The following is a 13,879-nucleotide window of genomic DNA, read 5'->3' on the forward strand; positions in this document are numbered from 1 at the left end:
CTTCTAGCTTCCGTAGGTCCTTTTTCATGTTTTCCACTCCCTCCGAGGTGTCCACTCTGTCACAGATCTTAGTATCATCCGCAAATAGGCAAACTTTACCTTCTAACCCTTCGGCAATGTCACTCACAAATATATTGAACAGAATCGGCCCCAGCACCGATCCTTGAGGCACTCCACTACTCACCTTTCCCTTCTCTGAGCGAATTCCATTCACCACCACCCTCTGGCATCTGTCCGTCAACCAGTTCCTAATCCAGTTCACCACTTCGGGTCCTATCTTCAGCCCATCCAGTTTATTTAAGAGCCTCCTGTGGGGAACCGTGTCAAAAGCTTTGCTGAAATCTAAGTAGATTACGTCCATAGCTCGTCCCTGATTCAATTCTCCTGTCACCCAATCAAAGAATTCAATGAGATTCATTTGGCATGATTTCCCTTTGGTAAAACCATGTTGTCTCGGATCTTGCAACTTATTGGCTTCCAGGAAATTCACTATCCTTTCCTTCAGCATCGCTTCCATTACTTTTCCAATAACCGAAGTGAGGCTTACCGGCCTGTAGTTTCCAGCTTCTTCCCTATCACCACTTTTGTGAAGAGGGACCACCTCCGCCGTTCTCCAATCCTTCGGAACCTCTCCCGTCTGCAAGGATATATTAAACAAATCTTTAAGAGGACCCGCCAGAACCTCTCTGAGCTCCCTCAATATCCTAGGGTGGATCCCATCCGGTCCCATGGCTTTGTCCACCTTTAACTTTCCTCCAGAATTCATTTCTAATAGAATTAATTAAAATCTAAGTGGGTCCGGCATCTGCATAAGCCCAGTGGGACAGCTTGCTGCAAACGGCTCTGCAAGCACAGCCTTGGATTATTCAGCCCAAAAGGATGGGTATTGAACTGGTGGAACTGTACATATGCAAATACCGTAGGATTTCTTAATAGACAACTAAATAAGAGTTGGAACTCTTACACCAAGAGTCTTGGATTGGCACTTAAACCTCTTTCAGCAAATTAACCGGTTGGGATACTCTAGCTACATGATGCAAGGTTCTACATCTCTGAACTTGTTGCCAGAGAATGTGGTAAAAGCAGTTAGCTGAGCAGGGTTTAAAAAAGGTTTGGATAATTTCCAAAAATAAAAGTCCATAAGCCATTATTAAGATGGACTTGGGGAAAATCCACTGCTTATTTCTAGGATAAGCAACATAAAATCTGTTTTACTGTTCTGGGATCTTGCCAAGTACTTGATTCCGTGGAATCTTAGCGGAGATTGAGCGGCGATGTCGGTATTTGGAAACAAAACGGGAGCTGGGCAGACTTCTACGGTCTATGCCCTGATCGTGACTGAATAGATAGGAATGGGCTGGAGTGTAAATTTTATGGGGCTTCGATGTTAGCTTCAGAACTTAGTACAAGAACAGTACTGGGCAGACTTCTACGGTCTGTGCCCTGAGAAAGGCAAGGACAAATCAAACTCGGGTATACATATAAAGTATCACATACAGTGTAAAATGAGTTTATCTTGTTGGGCAGACTGGATGGACCGTACAGGTTTTTATCTGCTGTCATTTACTATGTTACTATGTTACTTGGGTAGTGCAGATTTAGGTACGTTCGTGTTAATTCGGATGTGTTTCAAGTTGGTAGGTTGATCAAGTCTGTCATATATCCCGGGGCTTCACCCAGTGGCGTACCAGGGGGGCGGGGGGCGGTCTGCCCCGGGTGTCAGTGGGTGGGGGGGGTGATCTGGTTCGCTCCCGCTGCTCCCACTTTACCTTTAAAAAATTTTTTTTGAAGCGTCGTTGCAGGCAGCGCCTTGCGTCTGCCCTGCTTGTTGTAAAAGAAGTAAATCTCTTTGCTTCGTCGTCGTCAGGCCTCACTATGTCCCGCCCTCCTCTGAGGTAATTTCCGCGAGGGCGGGACATAGTGAGGCCCGACGACGACGAAGCGAAGAGATTTACTTCTTTTACAAGCAGGGCAGACGGGAGGCGCTGCCTGCAACGACGCTTCAAAAAATTTTTTTAAAGTAGGGTGGGAGCAGGAGAGTCGGGTTGGGGTGGGGTCCTCAGATGGGAGAGGGGTATTGTGGGGGTTCTCACATGGGGAGGGGAGGGGGTTTTTATATGGGAGAAGGGGACTGGGGTGGGGAGGGGGTTCTCAGATGGGAGAGGGGTGTTGTGGGGGTTCTTAGATGGGGAGGGGGTTTTCAGATGGGAGAAGGGGACTGGAGTGGGGAGGGGTTTCTAGATGGGAGAAGGGGGGTGGGGAGGGGGGTTCTCGGGAGAGGAGAGGGGGGTTCTGGGGATTCTCAGATGGGAGAAGGACTGGGGTGGGGAGGGGGTTCTCAGATGGGAGAAGTGGACTGGGGTGGGGTGGGGGTTCTCAGATGGGAGGAGGGGGCTGTCAAATGGGAGAAGGGGGCTAGAACTGGGGTCTGAGAAGGGGTCATGACGGAAAATGGGGCATGCCTGGGTCAGGTGGGAGAATGGGTTGGGCTGAAAAGGGGGGCAAGGCATGTGGATGAAGGGGGCTGAAACTGGGGGCTGAAAGGAGGGTAGGTGGGATAAGGGGGCTAGTACTGGGACTGGGGGCTGAAAGGCGGCAGGAGCTGAAATTGTGGGGACTGGGGGCTGAAAAGGAGACAGGGAGAAGTGGCTGGGGGCTAAAGCTCGGGACTGGTGGGAGAAAAGGACTGGGGCTGAAACTGGGGACTGGTGGGATAGTGGAGCTGGAACTGGGGGCTGAAAAAAAGGGCAGAGAGAGGGGACAGATCCTGGATGGAAGGGGGAGGAGAGGGAGGGCAGACCAGACCTTGGATGGATGGGAGAGGGAGGGCAAATGATGGATTGAAGGGGCAGAGAGAAAGGGCAGACAGTGGATGGAAGGGATAGAAAGGGCAGACAGTGAATGGAAGGAGGAGAGAGAGAGGGCAGATGGGCAGATGGTGGATGGAAGGAGCAGAGATAGAGGGCAGATATAGATGGAAGGGGCAGGGAGAGAGGGCAGACATTGGATGGAGGCGACAGCAGAGAGGGCAGACACTGGATGGCAGAGAGAGAACAAAGACAGATGCTGGATGGAAGGAAGACAGTGAAAAGAAGATGAGGAAAGCAGAAACCAGAGACAACAAACTAAATAAAATATATATATATATATATTTTTTTTTTTTTGCTTTAGGATAAAGTAGTATTGTAGCTGTGTTAATGTTTATAATAGAACATGTAAACAAGGTAATCTTTTTATTGGACTAATTTTAATACATTTTGGCTAACTTTCAGAGAACAAAACCCCCTTCCTCAGCTCAGGATAGGATACTGTAACAGTACTATACTGTATTGACCTGAGGAAGGATGTTTTGGCCTCTGAAAGCTAAATGTATTAGTCCAATAAAATGGTATTATTTTATTTTCTGTATTTGTTTTATTTCTATTTGTTAATTTGTAAAGTGGTGATTGGTACTTGTTAGTTTTTTCAAATTTACATCTGCTGTCTTTATGTTTTGCACAGTACTAGGGGACATTTTCTGTTTCTGTGGTGTTGCATTGTATGCAGAGTCTGGCATCTTGGGGGTTCAGTTTAATTTTTGTCTAAATAGAAAGGTTATTGCTTATTCTATAGTGGATTAGGGTGTATCTGTGTTTGTGAAAAAGACATGGCTTTCGGTTGGCATTGACTGTGTAAGATGGACGATCTGTGTTATTCTGCCTGGTTTCGTTTTACAGTAGGTGAATTGATGTTCTAGTGCTCACTGTAGTGTTTAAGATGCTTTCCTTTTCCTTGTGTGACTCGTAGAAATGACTGCTTATGGTATGGTAGAATTGCTCTATAGGTCCTGAGTGTTTTGTATTCTCGGCATGCCTAGTACTAGATTTTGGAGGGGGGGTGTTAAAAAATGACCGGCCCCGGGTGTCAACTACCCTAGGTACGCCACTGGCTTCACCGTAGATAATTTTGTGAACCAGAGTTTATTCTTATGGTACCCGATACGGTACTGTGTTTCGGCTAAGTGCCTGCCTCTGGGGTCTATGGTTCTGCATCAACATCGAGCATGGTAGGGGATTTGACACCAGACACAGAAACTGCATAGACATCAGGTGCGCTAATGATGCATCGAGAAAGCTCGACATTGGAATTGGTTCCAAGCCCGCATAAGGACTCCACATCCTCATCATCGGTACTGCGTACATTGAGAGACATAAGTACATAAGTATTGCCACAATGGGACAGATCGAAGGTCAATCAAGCCCAGCGTCCTGTTTCCATCACAAATACCTGGCAAGATCCCCAAAAAGTACAATGCATTTTATGCTGCTTATCCCAGAAATACGCAGTGGCGTTTCCCCAAGTCATTTTAATAATGGTCTATGGACTTTTCTTTAAGGAAGCCATCCAAACCTTTTTTAAACCCTGCTAAGCTAACTGCTTTTACCACATTCTCTAGCAGCGAATTCCAGAGTTTAATTACACGTTGAGTGAAGAAACATTTTCTCCAATTTGTTTTAAATGTACTACTTTGTAGCTTCATCGTATGCCCCCTAGTCCTAGTATTTTTGGAAAGAGTAAACAATGGATTGATGTCTACCTGTTCCACTTCACTCATTATTTTATAGACCTCTATCATATCTCCCCTCAGCCACCTTTACTCCAAGCTGAAGAGCCCTAGACGCTTCAGCCTTTCCTCACAGGGAAGTCATCCCATCCACTTTATCATTTTCTAATTCCACTATATATCATTATTCTGCACCTCTGAGGGGGGTCACACAATTATATTTGTCCGCACTCATGGGCTCACAGCTTCAAAAAGATTGTGAAACACTAGGCTACATAAAAGGACATGTCTAGGTTGCCCATTGTCATCACTATTGTTTGCTTTGACACTTCAGGTCGTAGCAGTGTATATCAGAAGAAATGATAATATCTGTCCAGTTAAAATGGGACATGAGGTGTCGTTCTAAATTGAAGACACACATTGATTTTCTTAAAGAACCTAGGGGCTTCCCTGCTGCTTTGCTGCAAGAAATTGAGGTCTTGTTCACGCTATCAGGGTTCAAAGCAAAAGCCAACAAACCGAGGCCTTGCTGGTGAATATGGATAAGAATGAAGTTGAAACCGGTTTTTCTGTTCCACACAGTGAATAGAGAAATTAGATATCCAGGGATTAGGCTGACCAGGACCTTGGAACATTTGTTTCGGGCTAATTATGTTCCCTTTGTTCAAAAGATTCATGCAGAATTAAAGAGCTGGAAGCACCTGATACTCTCCTGGATGGGTAGAATAGAGACTCTTAAAATTACAGCGATTCCTCAGTTCCTGTTTTTATTCAGTCTGGGATCTGTGTTTATTTTGTCAGCAGAGCTCAGGTCCCTGTTTATGTGGAGAAGGTGCAGACCAGGGATTAGTAAAATAAGGTTACTGCAGGAGAAAGAGAGGAGTGTGGTAGCCGTGTTAGTCTACTCTTAAGGTTATCAATAGAAATCAAACAAAATAAAACATGGAAAAGAAAATAAGATGATACCTTTTTTATTGGACATAACTTAATACATCTCTTGATTAGCTTTCGAAGGTTGCCCTTCTTCCTCAGATCGAAAATAAGCAAATGTGCTAGCTGACAGTGTATATAAGTGAAAACATTCAAGCATTACTATGACAGTCTGACAGGGTGGGAGGATGGGGGTGGGTAGGAGGTATGCATGGGGACATCAAAGCATATCATTGATATTCTAACAGGATAGGTGTGGATAGGTGAGGGGAGGGTGATCAACAGAGAGATACAGCTTTATGGTTTACTAGTAAAAAAGGCCCGTTTCTGATACAAATGAAACGGGCGCTAGCAAGGTTTTCCTCGGAGTGTGTATGTTTGAGAGAGTGTATGTGAGAGTGACTGTGTGTGAGAGAGAGACTGAATGTGCGAGTGTGTGTGTGTGTGAGAAAGAGAGAGTGAGTCTGGGTGCGAGTGTGTGTGAGAGAGAGAGTGTGTGTGTAGGAATGAGAGTGTGTGCAAGTGCGTATGTGAGACAGTGTGAGAGAGAGAGAGTGTGTTTCACACAGATACAGTGTGTGCGAGAGAGAGAGTGTGTGTGAGACACAGACTCTCTGTGAGACTGAGTGTATGAGACCAAGAGAGTGTGTGAGTGACTGTGTGACACATAGAGAGTGAATGTAATACAGTATGAGACATAGAGTGTGTGAGAGACAGTGTGTGAGAGTGAGAGAGAGAAAGACATTGACTGTGAGAGAGAGAGAGAGAGTGTGTGTGTGACAGAGATACCTCCCTCCCCTCTCTGGTGTCAGGCCCCCCCCCTCTCTCTGGTGTCAGGCCCCCCCCTCTCTCTCTGGTGTTTGAGCGTTACTGTGAAGGACACTGAGCTCTGGCTGTACTTCAAGGGACTGACCAATCCTATTTAATAGAATGCACCTCTAACATTCTGAAGCCAAGAAACCTTGTGTGGTTGGTCACTTCTGCTTGTGACGAACCCGGAAGTACGTGATGTCAATTCAGGAGATGGATACAGAGAGCAGGAATGCCTCAGCCATGCAGTCAGCTTCAGAATGTTGGAGGTGTGTTTTATTATATAGGATAATGGGCTAGGAACCCCAGATCCTTGTTAAGTCCTTTCTGTTGGGTGTTAAAATATTCAATCATTCTGACTTCAAAGGTCTTACGTTCTTGTATGGTTTTAAAGTTACCTTTCAGGATTCTCACTGTGAAGTCACTGGTACAATGTCCTGGTCCTGTAAAATGTTGACCAACAGGCGTGGGAACCCTGCTGGCACCAGTATTGTTCATGTGATGTCTATGTAAATTGAATCTTGTCTTAAGCATCTGGCCTGTTTCTCCAATATAGCATCCTTCATTACATTTTTTACACTGAATGATATATACCACATTGGAAGATGAGCAAGTGAAAGATCCCTTTATGTTGAATATCTTTCCTTTGTGGATGACTTTGGGGTCCTGTGAAATATTTTGGCATAGTTTGCAACTGGATAGATTACAGGGACTTGTGCCCTTCTGTTCCTTTTCAGTCTGTGATGGAAGTTTACTTCTGATTAGCTTGTGTTTTAAGTTGCAGGAGAAAGAAGAAGGGGGATGGAAGGCCCCTTGCCTAAGGGCACATTGTAGGGCAGCACTTTTTAAAGCATTGAATAAGTATTACAGTGTGACAAGGCGGTGGCCGTAACTAGAAGGTTGTTAGGCTGTATAGAGACAGAGGTGTAACCAGCAGAAGAAAGGGGGTGTTGATGCCCCTGTGCAAGTGGTTGGTGAGGCCCCACCTGGAGTATTGTGTTCAGGTTTGGAGGCCGAATCTTGCTAAGGATGTAAAAAGAATCGAAGCGGTGCAAAGAAAAGCTACGAGAATGGTATGGGATTTGCGTTACAAGACGTATGAGGAGAGACTTGCTGAGCTAAACATGTATACTCTGGAGGAAAGGAGAAACAGGGGTGATATGATACAGACGTTCAAATATTTGAAAGGTATTAATCCGCAAACGAACCTTTTCCGGAGATGGGAAGGCGGAAGAACTAGAGGACATGAAATATGATTGAAGGGAGGCAGACTCAAGAAAAATGTCAGGAAGTATTTTTTCACGGAAAGAGAGTGGTCGATACTTGGAATGCCCTCCCGCGGGAGGTGGTGGAGATGAAAACGGTAACAGATTTCAAAAAGTATTGGGATAAACATAAAGGAATCCTGTTCAGAAGGAATGGATCTCAGGAGCTTAGCGGAGATTGGGTGGCAGAGCCGGGGGTGGGTGGGAGGCGGGACTAGTGGTTGAGAGGCGGGGCTAGTGCTGGGCAGACTTCTACGGTCTGTGCCCTGAAAATGGCAGATAGAAATCAAAGTCAGGTATACATATAAAAGTAGCACATATGAGTTTATCTTGTGGGCAGACTGGATGGACCGTACAGGTCTTCCTCTGCCATCATCTACTATGTTACCATGTTAATACAGGTCATCATCAGAGGCTCAGTGGATGAGAAGAGAGGAATTAACCAACTCCGTTTATTTAGGGGTCCTTTTACTAAGGTGCGCTGAAAAATGGCCTGCGGTTGTGTAGGTGCGGGTTTTGGGCACGCACAGAATCATTTTTCAGCGCACCTGCAAAAAAAGGCGTTTTAGAAGTTTTTGCCAAAAATGGATGTGCGGCAAAATGAAAATTGCCGCGCGTCCATTTTGGGTCTGAGACCTTGCCGCCAGCCATTGACCTAGCGGTAAAGTCTCGCGCAGTATCCGGGCGGTAATGACCTACGCGTGCCAAATGCCACTGGGGCGTGCGTCCGATACGTGCGGCACAAAATAAAAAATCTTTTTTTCGGGCGTGCGTATCGGACACGCGGCAAAAATGAAATACCACAAGATCCACGCGCTAGAGAATGACACGGGGACGGGGAACCGCAGTAATCGTGGGGATGGGGACGGGGACAGAGCACGCAGGGACGGGGCGGGGACAGATCCCACGGGGTGGGGACGGGGACAGATCCCACGTGTTGGGGCGGGGATGGGGACAGAGCCGACAGGGACAGGGGACAAACTTTGTCCCCGTGTAATTTTCTACTTTGAAGCCTGTTAATGAACTGGACTGTTATTTATGGTTAAGTGATGCCTACAAAGATATTTTGATTTTTTGGAAAAACAAGCAAACATACTGGCCACAACTAGCAAAATTTGCATGGGGGGATCCTGTACATCCTGCTGCCAGCACATCTTCTAAGAAGACAACTTCTATTCCAGGAAGGACTGTGGAAGACAGGAGAGCTAGACTGAATCCTGAGATTGTTGATGACTTCTTATTTATCCACAGATTAAAAAACCAAAACAGTGCTTCATAGGGCATATTTTCCCCTCTAGGGCATATGGAACGGGTTGTATTTTATACCCCTGGACATTTTAACAGTGTGAATTAGGATTCCTTGGTGTAGAAGAAGGGTAGTGGGTGGTGGTGGGAAGGAGGGTTATTATAGCTGCTCATTGTTATTATTCTCTATTTGTAATTTATACACAACAGTTGCACAGCATATTGTTCCTTTTTATATTTTAATAAAAAGATTTAAATATAAAATCATAAGTGTTTGAGGCTTCTGCAGACGGGGACCAGGGGGGGGAGTGGAGACAGGGCCTGCGGGGACGGAGACAGCACCTGTGGGGATGGGGTGGGGACGGAGACAGAACCCACGGGGACGGGGCGGGGACGGAGACAAACTTTGTCCCCGTGTCATTCTCTATTCAGCGCGCTGCTAACTGGCAGTCCTGTTTTATAAAAGGAGCAGGGCAATGGAGGGGTAAGTGACTTGCCCATTCTTGATCTTTGAAATCGCATGGCAAGGGAGGAAGTAGGAGATGAGGGTCATAGGAACTGGAGGGAGCACCCATTTATCCCGACTTTGAGTCAGACCTGCAGGGCATGGAGGAATAAGGAGGGATCCAGGGTAGTGGTGGTGATGTGCGAAAGGGGGAAGATATTTTCCAGATAGCTCAGTGAGAGACTACTGTCCCCTGGCTGAGGGGCTTCTACCGTGAGCGTGATACCATGTCATTCAGAAAGCTAAATGTCTTTTAAAATTTATGTGTGGAAAACCTGTAAAATGATGTATCCATATATTGTGTTATCTCTGTTACACATTGTTCCCATTTATTGTAAGCCGCACTGAACCTGCTATCGAGCGGGAAAGAGCGGGGTATAAATGCTACAAAATAAATAAATAAATTAATTAATTATAGGGGAGCACAACTGATGCATGCATGCCAAGGTTTTGCGGTAAGCACGGTTTCTTTGGGCACATGTTCAAAGGCAAATGGACGTGTCAGCACACACTGGCACCTGTTCTTTTTCGGTTAAATACAAGCCTCGCAAAAACTGCTTGCACATAAAAGTTTTGGGTATGCTCATTGGAAGATGGACACGACTCCATCGTTGATGGAGTGGCCGACTAAACTCTGGTATATCTGTGCTATGGAACGCCAGCTGGCAGAGCGTAGGCGTACTTTATCTCAATGGGACAGGGCGTAGCTCCCTTTGTATCTAATTGCTCCTCCTGACTTGACTGCTGGGGCGACATCCTATTTTTTGGTCTCATTGTCCCTTATTATAGGGGATTTGTTGGGTGCAAGGGGGTTAGGGAACTTATTTAAAAAAATAACTACAATTTGCTTTGTTGTTTATCTTATTCCGAATGCCTTTTGTACTTTTTATGATGCTTGTCGAGTGCGTATCCATTTACTTAACTCAAGCCCTTTTTTCTCGTAGCCATTTTCCCCTGAATTCTATATAGCACGCCTAGAGATCCACGCTGAAATCCAAGCATATTTATTTATTTGTTGCATTTGTACCCCACATTTTCCCACCTATTTACAGGCTCAATGTGGCTTACATAGTACCGTCGTAGGCGCTTGCCCAGTCAGTTGATAACAAATACAAGGTTGTATACAAATGCACTCGATCTGCAGCCCCTCCTTACCTCTCAAACCTCATCTCCCCTTACGTTCCTACCCGTAACCTCCGCTCTCAGGACAAATCCCTCCTTTCAGTACCCTTCTCCACCACCGCCAACTCCAGGCTCCGCCCTTTCTGCCTCGCCTCCCCCCATGCGTGGAATGGACTCCCTGAGCCCATACGCCAGGCCCCCTCCCTGCCCATCTTCAAATCATTGCTCAAAGCCTACCTCTTCAATGTCGCCTTCGGCACCTAACCACTACACCTCTACTCAGGAAATCTAGACTGCCCAACTTGACATTTCGTTCTTTAGATTGTAAGCTCCTTTGAGCAGGGACCGTCCTTCTTTGTCAACTTGTACAGCGCTGCGTAACCCTAGTAGCGCTCTAGAAATGTTAAGTAGTAGTAGTAGTAGTATATGTGGAGGATCAGAAGGGATGAAGATTGCATAATGTCCAGTACGATCATTAGTAATGTTATGCTCCTGGGTGAAGAGGTTTACGTGGGGTCGTTGGGGTAGGCCTTTTTGAAGAGGTTGGTTTTTAGTGATTTCCTGAAGTTCAGGTGATCATGGATTGTTTTCACCGCTTTGGGGAGGCCATTTCATAGTTGTGCGCTTATGTAGGAGAAGCCGGATGCGTGAGTTGTTTTGTATTTCAGTCCCTTGCAATTTGGGTAGTGAAGTTTTAGGTATGATCTTGACAATATGACTCTGTTTCTTACTGGTAGATCTATAAGGTCTATCATGTATCCTGGGACTATGCCGTATATAATTTTGTGGACTAGAGTACAGATTTTGAAGATGATCTGTTCTTTGATTGGGAGCCAGTGTAGCTTTTCTCGAAGGGGTTTAGCACTTTTGAATCGTGTTTTGCTGAATATCGATCTGGCTGCTGTATTTTGGGCGGTCTGGAGTTTTTTAATGAGTTGTTCTTTGCATCCCGCGTACATTCCGTTGCAGTAATCTGCATGACTTAGGACCATTGATTGTATTAGGTTTCGAAAGGTTTCTCTTGGGATACCATAACAATGCTCATAACTTAATTGACTTAACAAGCTAAATCAGCATTGATAACGACGCTTAACAAGCAATAATGAGCACTAATTGGCAATAATTAGAATTTTACGCATACAACTTGGTAAGCGCATTCTGTAATGGTTGTGGGCGGGGAAATGGGCATTTTGTGAGCATTTGGAAATTGTGGTTTGCTGTATATAGAATACGCTTAGTTGATATCTCAGTGCCTAAAACTACGGGTGTCCATTAGCACCAACGATAACGTGGCGTAAACTGCAGTGTGTAGATTTAGGCGCACTGGGCCATATTCCACAATTATACACATAGTTTACGCCACATTGTCGTTGGTGCTAATGGACACCCGTAGTTTTAGGCACTGAGATATCAACTAAGCGTATTCTATATACAGCAAACCACAAGCTGCACTGGACATTACATATTAACTAGGCACCTGAACATATTAGTTTTACCCAACCCCAACATCAAATTGTATCTGTTTCCATACCAGTCTAGGTGACCGCCTTGACCGGCAGGATGTGGGCCACATTGGGCCTGCGGGTGGGTGGGAGGATGTGGGATACAAATGCAACAAATAAATAAAATAAATCTAGGCACCTACGCACGTCCAATGTGCACCAATTTGGAATTACAGCCCGGCTACCGCGTGGCCCGTGCGGTCATTTCATTTTTTACGCGCATCGACTACGCGAGCCACAAAATACTTTTTTTTGCCAGCGTGTGGCGAAAAGCGGGCGGTAATCGGCATTCTACGCGCGTAGATGATTACTGCGTGGTTAATGCGAGAGACCTTACCGCTAAGTGAATGGGTGGTGGTAAGGTCTCAGACCCAAAATGGGTGCGCACCAATTTTTATTTTGCCACACGTCCATTTTCGCCAAAATAAAAAAAGGGCCTATTTTTACAGGCGCGATGAAAAAAATAATCTGCGCGCGCCCAAAACAAGCGCCTACACTAGCGCAGACCATTTTTCCGCGTACCATGTACAGAATCTCCCCCTTTTTGCACTGGGATTTCAATAAAGACCTCTAAAAAAAATTTTTTTTTGAATCGGGGGATGCTCTTATTTAGGCACAGAAAAACAGGCGCCGATGTGTGCGTTTACTTTCGGTTTTGTTTGGATACACGCGCATGCCTCGTTTCTTCCCATCTACCTTCGAAACTTGCAGGCACTTCCTTCTGGTTGCAAAAGACGACAACACTGGAAGTTAAGTCTCAAAAACTGGCATCAAATCCTCCCCGCAAATCCTTCGGTGCTACCCTGGTCCTGGCAAAACATTTCTTGCATTATGTGTGGGCCTGAAGCCCTCTGCATTGTACAGAATATTTAAATGAGCTCATTACCATACATTTTAATAGAGCGTGTGGCCATGCCTTCCACACGAGTTAAATCATGCCCTCAGCCCCTCTGCATTCTGCGCCTAATAATGTGCGTGCAGACCCCGCAATAACCACGTGGTTAGGGTCACAATAGCTTTCTGCTTTGGCCCCTGAAACGGCTAAGGGAAGTTCTATGTAAAGCAAGCCATAGGAAACGGAAGTCTCTTTTCTCTCAGTAGGGGGGGGGGGGTCTTTTTCTGACACTGTCACAACTGGGGGAGTTTTTTTGTTTGATATGTTGGTATCTTTATTCAATGCAATATATACGTCACATCAGTGAAATATACATGTGGTTCCCATGTTGTTGTATATAAACCTTTTGTACGAGTTTTATTTACTCTGAGATAGGTGTAATGTTTTTATGTGTATAATTTTTATATGTATTAGACATATGTATACATTTTTACATTGTTTTGTTATTAGTTTGTTTTGCTGGACTCTGTGAGCTTTGTGTTCTCGTTTGCGTGTGCAGACAGAGGTCACAGTGAATATCTTGGTGCTCTGGACCCAAGTACTGAACACACCAGTTGTGAGGGCCAGTGTCTGAGATAGTCCTATTGCACTTAGTACACTTCTTAAAGCCACTCGGCACCCTGTTTGATATGGAGGGGAAAATGGCCGATGCAAGGTCAAAAGGCTCAATGGCCTGGGGAGCTCGAGTAAATTTCAAAAGGATCGATGCCAGAAAAGGGCTCGCAGAGGGCCCTTAGGCCGAAAAACTAAAAAATAGAAAAAATTCGAAAAGAATGTTTGAAAATAAATTTAGCAACAAGGAAAATCCAAAATTGACAGAAAAAAAAATGTTTTGAAAAAAGGGAAGGCACCAAAAATAGAAAATTTGATACACCGAGGAGAGATTAAAAAGCCAACCTAAATGCAAGACTGCTGGTCCCATGGGAAGAAACAATCGCATCAGTGGTCGGGGCACTGCCTCAACCTTTATAAAGTGATAGTTCTCTCTTGCATTGTCCACATCGGGCTCCATAGATGACGTCACCCACGTGTGAGAATAATATGCCTTCTTGTCCTTGGAGA

General features: G+C 45.3%; 1 protein-coding gene across 1 annotated transcript in view; it reads left to right on the forward strand.

The window, feature by feature from the left end:
* The window catches only part of LOC115463645 (zinc finger protein OZF-like), a 45,163-nt gene that overhangs the window by 11,303 nt on the left and 19,981 nt on the right, over positions 1 to 13,879 (forward strand). The window lies entirely within an intron of this gene.

The sequence above is a fragment of the Microcaecilia unicolor genome, chromosome 1 (assembly GCF_901765095.1).
Source record: "Microcaecilia unicolor chromosome 1, aMicUni1.1, whole genome shotgun sequence".
Taxonomy (NCBI): domain Eukaryota; kingdom Metazoa; phylum Chordata; class Amphibia; order Gymnophiona; family Siphonopidae; genus Microcaecilia; species Microcaecilia unicolor.